We start from the raw sequence: 9,395 nt of genomic DNA, 5'->3' as shown, positions 1-9,395 counted from the left end.
TCCGACCCTTAGATAGAATTCCCTCTGATACGAGTATTTATGAGTAGCTGACTCCAACCCCTGTTCTCTTTTCATGATCGCCTATCTGTCTTCGCCGAAATTCTTTTTGTCTTTCCATGAAAGAAAGAGATAAACAAAAAGAAGAAGATGGAAAAGACCAAGCAGATCGTCTGCTATTTATTTAAGTCAAGGGAGAGATTATGCCTTTTTTACTGTCTTTTCTCTATATTGAACATGGTTCTATATCCTAATTCTATAGTCAATTTTTTTAATGAGGCGCATTTGCACTGACTTGCACGAGTGTCCTTTTGGCTTGGGAAAAGTTTCCTAATCGCTGACTGGTTGGAAAAAAATCATTCTAACCAATCAGCTAGTAGGAAACTTTTCCGAGTTAAAAATGGCACCATTTCGAGTCGGTGGAAATGCGCCTTATTAAAAAAAGATTTACTTTAGGAACAATTGTTTGATAATCAGTTACACAGAGAAGTAATTAACTTGAAAAATGGTAATTAGACATATAGGTATACAGTAACAAAGCTAACGTAAAGCATGGAATAACACACATTTGTAGCAGTACGCCTAAAAAGGGAGTATGATAACTGGATATTCAAAATACAACGAATAGTATGCTATTAGTAGTATTTTGAAAAAAATATTCAAACACAAATAACATAATATTACGTACCCATTCCCATCTGATTCCCGAAATATGAGCAATTTTCAATGGAACTAATGAAAAATCCTAATATAATACATATTAAATAGTTCATGGTGTTTTATTAGACAGCGCTACGGCGAATCTTTTTTTATACAATATACTAAACCTTGCGGTAGTTTATTGTTTAAAAACTTGCTTAGCATCTTAATACACCTTAAGGCTAAATTATGTGGGCATTTTAAATGACAATAACTTCATAATAATAATAATAATAATAATAATAATAATAATAATAATAACAATAATAATAATAATAACAACAACAACAACAACAACAACAACAACAATAATAATAATAATAATAATAAATCTTAATTTCCGAAATGAGACTAATACTATGACAGAAAGTTGTAAAATACGTAACCGAGAGAGAGAGAGAGAGAGAGAGAGAGAGAGAGAGAGAGAGAGAGAGAGAGAGAGAGGAGAGAGAGGACCATAAAATGTTTTAGTTGCTTCCCTTCTACTTATGGAAATATTCATCCCATCAATTCGCATTAAATTTTTCTGGGGTGAAAGTAACCGAGCAACCAAGTTCTCCCTCCCTCTCTCTCTCTCTCTCTCTCTCTCTCTCTCTCTCTCTCTCTCTCTCTCTCTCTCTCTCTCTCTCTCAGGGCGAGGGAAAGTATAAGAGAATCCATTACTACTGCAAGCCAGAGAGGCTGCCATTCTCTTTGTTTCTTCCAAAAGGAATTTTGCCTCAGTTTTTCCTTCTATTTCTGGCTTTTCCTTACCAAGAGAACTACTGTTTTGAATCTTGATTCCATTTTATTTCACGAATTTCTTACCATATAATCTATTCCTCATCATAATGCTCGTAAAAAATGAGCCAAAAAGAAAATAGGGTCTTAGAAATAGTGACATACACTGTTTAAAAAAAAAAATAATAAATAAATAAATAAATAAATAAATAAATAAATTAAAAAAAATTAAAAAAAAAATTAATCGGAAATATTTCTTACCATTTAATCTATTCCTCATCATAATGCCCGTAAAAATGAGAGAAAAGGAAATTTAATTTTAATAGGATATTCTCTGTAAAAATATACTGTTTTCAACAGTATTTCAGTAAAATACAGGCGACCGTAAATTTACCTTAATTTGTTATTATCTTATACGGGTGCGCGACCGTAATATCACTCCTTTACATCAATATATCACTTCTTGAAACAGTAAAATCCTGGAATAAAACTTACCAGACATTTACCATTTTTCTAATGCAAATTTTAAAGTGTAGATTTTAAAGAAATGTTTAAAAAAATCTTGTATATAAACTTTATGAAAAATGAAAATGTTATAACCTCCATTACTTCTTGATTGTTCTAAGGAATTCAATGCTTGAAGATTCGAAAATACTTATGCTGGTTGAGTTCTTCAGTAGTAAGTATCACGTTGGTATCTTTTCTGCTAATATTTTACTCAACTGAAACATACAGCAACTATTTAAACAAGCGGAAACCTGAGAGTCGTATGCACTCGAAAGAAATTACAGCTGATGCAATCATTAAAATCTTAGATTTCTTATAGCTCGTAAAACATTAAAAATAAATTCTCTGAGGTATCATTATCATTATCATTATTATTATTATTATTATTAACTAAGCAACAATCCCAGTTGGAAAATCCAGATGCTATAAGCCCCCAAGGGGTCCAATAGGGGAAAAATAGGCCTGTGAGGAAAGGAAATAAAGAAATAAATAAACTAACTACAAGAGAAGTAATGAACAATTGAAATAAAAATATTTTAAGAACTGTAACCACATAATAACTATAAAAAGATACTTATGTCAGCCTGTCCAACATAAAAACATTTGCTGCAAGTTTGAACTTTTGAAGTTCCACCGATTTTGCTGTTGAAAATAAAAATTTTAACACCGTCATATATAAAAAGGACACTTATTCAACAACAGGTCCGCTCTTGTGATTTTTCTGCAAGTTAGTTACAATAATTAAATAAAAATCACGTCACTAATTACAAAAAGAGCTTGCAAACAGAAGCACTGAGAGTAGATAGGTAGACAGAAAGAGCAGATAAGTAACATAATGAATAATTGGGAGATTCAGGTCCACATTATATCACATAAGTTATCTAAGCATTTATATGTCAAAAGCCAATGAGAATTTAGTTCATGAAGGGCAAATATGATAAATAATAAGAAGAAAGTATTAACATATTGTATTTAGTATTGGCTAAGCAGTCAAGTTTAATAATGAGGACACGTTAAGTAATATTACTTGAGGGTTGGTCGCCAAATCTAACAAATAAAAAAAAAAACACCGTCTACAAAGTGAGAAATACTTTGTAATCAAAGTATTAAAGCAACTATTGTTTCCTTTTTCAGCATATGAGTAAAAATGTTGGTATACAAATTTTAAAAAGTAGGTACATAACTTAGAAAAGTGGGTATACAAATCTAAAAAAGTGGTTATACAAATATACTGAACAAATAAACTTTTAAATTTAGCAACTGATTCAAAATGAGTAGACATTAATCCTAAAAACAAAACACTTTCTACAAAAGAAAAAAATAATCTAATGCAAATCACACAACATATTTCATGGATAATTGAACAACAGCGTCATGTGTACACAGACAGAAAATGCAATTTGACACGCAAATTGACACCTAACAATCAAAATGCTACTTGACACATGAAGCAGAACTTACTACAAACATTTAACTTGACACATGAACTGGAATTTGGTCCACAAAATAAAATATACTTTACATGGCGGATCTAAGCACACGAAATAAGAGCTTAGCATAAAAATTTAAATTAGTACTCAAAATGGAACATTAATACACAAATATGGAGTTTAGTAGAGAAATACAGAACTAGGTACACAGAATGGAAATTGATACATATAATTATACAGCCACGTTTTTGCGTGCCTTCTGGGCATTCAAAAACCCTGCCAAAGTAATTGAACACTTTTAGTAAATATGCAAATACATGTGTTTACCACTACATTCTAGAATTTCATCATATACACAGTTTCTTTCAAATAATCACATATCAATTTTACATTTTACTGTATCCTAACATTTTCATGGGCTTTTCCACCACCCATAAATGTTCCACATATTTTTATGAGGCTACTTTTCCACATGAGTCTTCTCAACCATATTCCAGGATACATTTTCACATTCTCTAACATTTTCATTTTTTTTCCGAGCGTTTCTATTCTATTATATAACTAGTCTTATCTTAATCTTTATTTGAATATTACTATTATACATTTCCGTATGATATCAATATATATTGCTAACCAAATATCAGTGATATATATATATATATATATATATATATATATATATATATATATATATATGTATGTATATATATATATATATATATATGTGTGTGTGTGTGTGTGTCTTTTTGTTTAAATGCCAGTATCATTTACTGTTATTCAAATATTAATATTATCAATTGTTATTCTTCATTTAATTATTGATTTTTTTAAAGTTGATTTTCTCCTGTCAAACGTTTTTTTTCTATTATTATTGCTTTTCCCATATTTTGTATACGAAAGGCAATAAACAATAGTTTCCTCGAGAATGGCTCAAATAGTTCTCTTATTTTCCAAAGTCAAGAAACCAAACGCTTTTAAATGATGCACAAGACGAAACCCCTCCACCCATTCATCCATGCTATGCTATCTTATGCTCCCGTCCAGTTACAGCATTGTCTTCCTCTTAAATCATTCTAACCTACTACATACAATGTTCAAGACCCCTTGGTTATCTCATCAACACGAGCCTACAATTATGCTATCTGTATTTGCAATGCTGCCTTGTAATATGTCTCTTTATTCGATCCACTCTCTGGTTACGGGCCATGTTTCCTTTGCCTACATTTACACTGTATAGTCTGGCCTATCATTTACACACATTTTCCTCTTTCCTCACCTGACAACACAAATAACAGAAAAATTCTTCTTCACTACCGGTTAAAACTACTGCACCTAACGGTTTTAACTACTGCACTTAACGTAACAATAGTGGCTACTTTTCACTTGGTAACGTAGAAAAGACTTTTTAGCCATGCTAAGCAGCTCTTCTAGGCGAAGGACTCTATAAAATCCAGCCATTGTTCTCTAGTCTTGGGTACTGCCATAACTTGTGTACCGTGGTCTTCCGCTGTCTTGGATTAGAGCTCTCTTACTTGAGGTTGTACTCAGGTTTAAAAGCCACTCATAAATGGCAGAGGCAAGGGACAGTCATTGCTCTTTCAATCAGGACAATACCCTGACTATATTACATAAGGCCTCTCTCCCACCCAAGCTACGAACAAGGAGGAGGCCGGGCAAGGGCTGCTGATGATTCAGCAGATAGGCCTATAGGCCCCCCAAACCACCCATCCTTAGCTCAAAAGGATGGTGAGCTTGCAACGCCCAAAAGGAAATAACAAGTTTGAGCCGGACTAACCCCAGTCGGGCTATCACCAGACAATAACGCTACCAAGAGACTAACACATGTACACTATTCTATGTTTCCTTATTTTCCCAGTTGGAGCCCTTTCATAAAATCCTCCTTTTCCAACTAGGGTTGTATCTAAGCTAATAATAATAATAATAATAATAATAATAATAATAATAATAATAATCCTAGTTGGAGCCCAAGGTCTAATAGCACCCTGCTTTTCCAACCAGGCTTGTAGTTAGGCTTCTCATAATAATAATAATAATAATAATAATAATAATAATAATAATTCATAAGATCTCGCATTTAAACTAAATTACCCTCGTTCTGTAGTTCCCTCCGTCTCCTATCTACCATTGACAATGTACTTCTTCATCTTCCTTCCAACTGTATTCGAACAGTTATCACATTTGTATTCGAACTTCAGCTGCTTTCGAACCCCCTTTTAGTACAATGTCTGAGACCCATAAGAAACGCCATTTAATTCGCTTATAAACCCTTTCTATGGAGGCTGTAAAACGTGACGTCACGGCCATAAAATCCAGATCATAGTGCCACAGAAGTTCCAGGCCAAGAGAGAGAGAGAGAGAGAGAGAGAGAGAGAGAGAGAGAGAGAGAGGTGGGGAGAGGAGGGGAAGGGAGAGGGACGAGGAGGGAGAGGAGGGGAGGGAGGGAGGGAGAGGAGGGAAGGGTGGAAGAGGAGGGGAATGTGAGGGCAGAAGGGGGAAGGGGCAGGGGAGGGAGGGAGGGAGAGGAGGGGAGTGTGAGGGCAAAAGGGGGATGGGGGGAGGGGAGGGGAAGGAAGGAGAGGGAAGGGAGGGGGAAGGGAGGGGAAAAGGGAAGGGGAGGAAAGGAAGGATAGGGTGAGGGTGGAAGGGGAGAGGGGAGGGAAGGGGAGAGGGGAAGGGGGGAGGAGGGAAAGGAAGGAGGAGGAAGGAAAGGGAGGGGGAAGGGAAGTGAGGGGAAGGAAAAGGAGAGGGATGGGAGGGGGAAATGGAAGGGATGGAAGAAAGGAGGGGGAGGGGAGGGGAAAAGGATTCTATGGGAGAAACCTAAGGTTATGGCCCTCCTCCTAAGCAGGTCACCGGCGAACTATAAAGATCAGAGAATTGTATTTAAGGATTTCCTGGATTAGTCGTAAAATATTAAAGTTGGGAAAGTATATGACTTTGTTTATATAATGTAATATTGTGCAGAAGAAAATTCTATTTCCTTTATTAATATTAGAGTTATCATTCGAAGAAATATTATATTTTAAATATATTTATCATATTTTCATAAGATGGTTTAAAGAATTTAGCCTAGTGATTTTCATAGATACCAATGTTATCTTTTTAAATATTAACAATTATAAATACAAAATTACTCATTGAATCATTGGTATAATAATATTATTATTATTATTACTTGCTAAGCTACAACCCTAGTTTGAAAAGCAGTATGCTATAAGCCCAAGGGCTCCAACAGGGAAAATACCCCAGTGAGGAAAGGAAATAAGAAAAAACTAAAAGAAGTTTAAGAACAATAATAGCATTACAATAAATCTTTCATATATAAACTATAAAAACATGAAAAAACAAGAGGAAGAGACACAAGATAGAATAGTGTGCCCAAGTGTACCCTCAAGCAAGAGATCTCTAACCCAAGGCAGTGGAAGACTATGGTACAGTAACATTCATAATTACAGATAAGCCTATTTGTCTGGTTATCATACATATGAGGAGAATAAATACTGAAGCAATTAGGAAATTTATTATTGATTGGATCTAAATTCAAATTGTTCAATACAAAATTGGGCAAAATCTATTTCGAAAATTGATACGTACAGTTTACGTTCAATGTTAAAGAGAAATGAAAGCATAAAGGCCAAAAAGGTTAGATTAGAAAAATTAAGAATAATATCTCAAAATCTTATTCTTTATCCGTAATAAAAAAAAACACTCATACTTCTTTTTTTTTCCGCAATAAAAAATATCTCATGATTCTATTCTTCCTCCCCAGTAAAAAATAATATCTCATAATTCTATTCTTTCTTCCCAATAAAAAATAATATCTCATAATTCTAGTGTTTCTCCTCAATAAAAAATATCTCATAATTCTAGTCTTTCTTCCCAATAAAAAATATCTCATAATGCTATTCTTTCTCCCCAATAAAAAATATCTCACAATTGTAGTCTTTCCACACACACATACACACACACACACACACACACACACACACACGCCTAAAAGAAATAATATCTCTTAATTCTATTTAACCTTAACATGTATTAACTGGCGTAGATTTTCATACAATCAAATATGAACCAAGTTTGAAGTCTACGTGACAACAATGTCCAAACTTATGGCTGATTATGTGATATAGACATTTTGCCTACTGTGTGACCTTGACCTTTGACCTTGACCTTCCCATTTTCAATACTTTCTAGCTTTTTACATAAGAGTAAATCCATGAGGTTTCATTACTCTACGTTTAAAATTGTGGCCAAGAAGCCGTTCATAAACAACCACACACACACACACAAACAAACAAAGAAACACGCAAACTCAAACAAACACAAAAATGGACGAAAACATAGCCTCCTTCCAATTTCGTTGACGGATATATAACAAAAAAGGGTAAATACAAATCCTCTTTCAAAATCCAACAGCAATGGTAATCAAAAGTCATTCTTCAGTGCCATAAAGCGGAGCCAGTTTATCATTTTAGGACCAGAAAATATGAATTTGAATAACGCTAACGACACGTATTCTCATTTGCCTTTGCAACTCGTGTATGTTTTTGGGTTATTCATGAAACTATTATAATTTCTCTGCAAAGATGAAAGTGGTGTTGATGGCCAAGTATTATTCAGTTTCATATATGGCACTGGTTAATTCATATTGCTTTAATACCAAAATGTAGAGACATTCTTGTTGATTTTCACGATAGAGTTTAAAATGGTAATAAATGGAAATTTATATTCTGAATTCCCACCATTATCCCTACATTAAGGGGTCGGTTGCCTGATCCGCCCTCTCAAATACTTCCAATAAAATATATCCTCTTTCACCAAACCTCTTCACTCCATATCATCGTTCACCTTATCTTCCCATCTAATTTATTACCTCCCTTTCGATCTTCTCTCCCTAGCAGGTTCCTCCAAAGCCCTCCTCAATCCCTTTCCACCATGTATTCTCAACACGTGTCCACACCATCTCAGTCGTGACACTAATATCACTTCTGTAATCTTTACCACGCCTGCCATCTTATTTCATCATTTTCCAACCTCTCAAGCAGTGATATTCCCATAATCCATACAGCATTCTCATTTCTGTTCTGTCAAACTTTTTTTCCACTTTTTGTCCTAGAGCCGACATTTCCCATCCATACATTAACATTGGAAATTTATATTACCTATTCTACATATAAATCCAGCTCTCGAAAAAATAGCACATTTAATGACAAAAAAAATATATCATACACTTGAAAGCAATTTTATGGATCTACCAACATCATTGTCACTCATGTTTACGATTAAAATTACTAGTATTACTAAAATTATCATTATTATCAAAATCATTAAAATTATAGTTACACTAGTATATGTATCTCTATCCTCGTTAAACTGCTCTTAGAGAATACGCTTGTATTCAAACATATATATATATATATATATATATATGTATATATATGTATATGTATATGTATATATACATATATATGTGTATATATATATACATACATATACATATATATATATATATATATATATATATATATATATATATGGAATCCTCTTAAGGAGTGGACCAAAATCATACGTTTTTCAACTTACTCGTACATTAATGTTGTCCATGGGAAATATTTACACATCGTAATGAAAATGATTAAGGCTTTCATCGAAAAACAATAAAGTCAGACAAATGGATACCAGAAGTGTCTTTTATAAATAATCACCATAGAGAAATCAGTCTTTTCACCAGAATATATATATAAAAAAATCCAAAATCTTTCCAAAATTATCACAAAAATTATGCAACCATAAACAAATATATGTTGGTTGCACTTAAATAACTTTAAAGATTTCTTCCTAGAGAGAGAGAGAGAGAGAGAGAGAGAGAGAGAGAGAGAGAGAGAGAGAGAGAGAGAGAGAGAGAGAGAGAGAGAGAGAGAGAGAGAGAGAGACAGAGAGAGAGAGAGAACCTAATTGTTTATTTACTGAAAATAAACAATAAAGGCTGTAATATTTGTTCCTTATCAAACTTAAATA

Source organism: Palaemon carinicauda, chromosome 39, assembly GCF_036898095.1.
Source record: "Palaemon carinicauda isolate YSFRI2023 chromosome 39, ASM3689809v2, whole genome shotgun sequence".
In the NCBI taxonomy this organism is placed as follows: domain Eukaryota; kingdom Metazoa; phylum Arthropoda; class Malacostraca; order Decapoda; family Palaemonidae; genus Palaemon; species Palaemon carinicauda.
Note: the sequence above shows the minus strand (reverse complement) of the source record.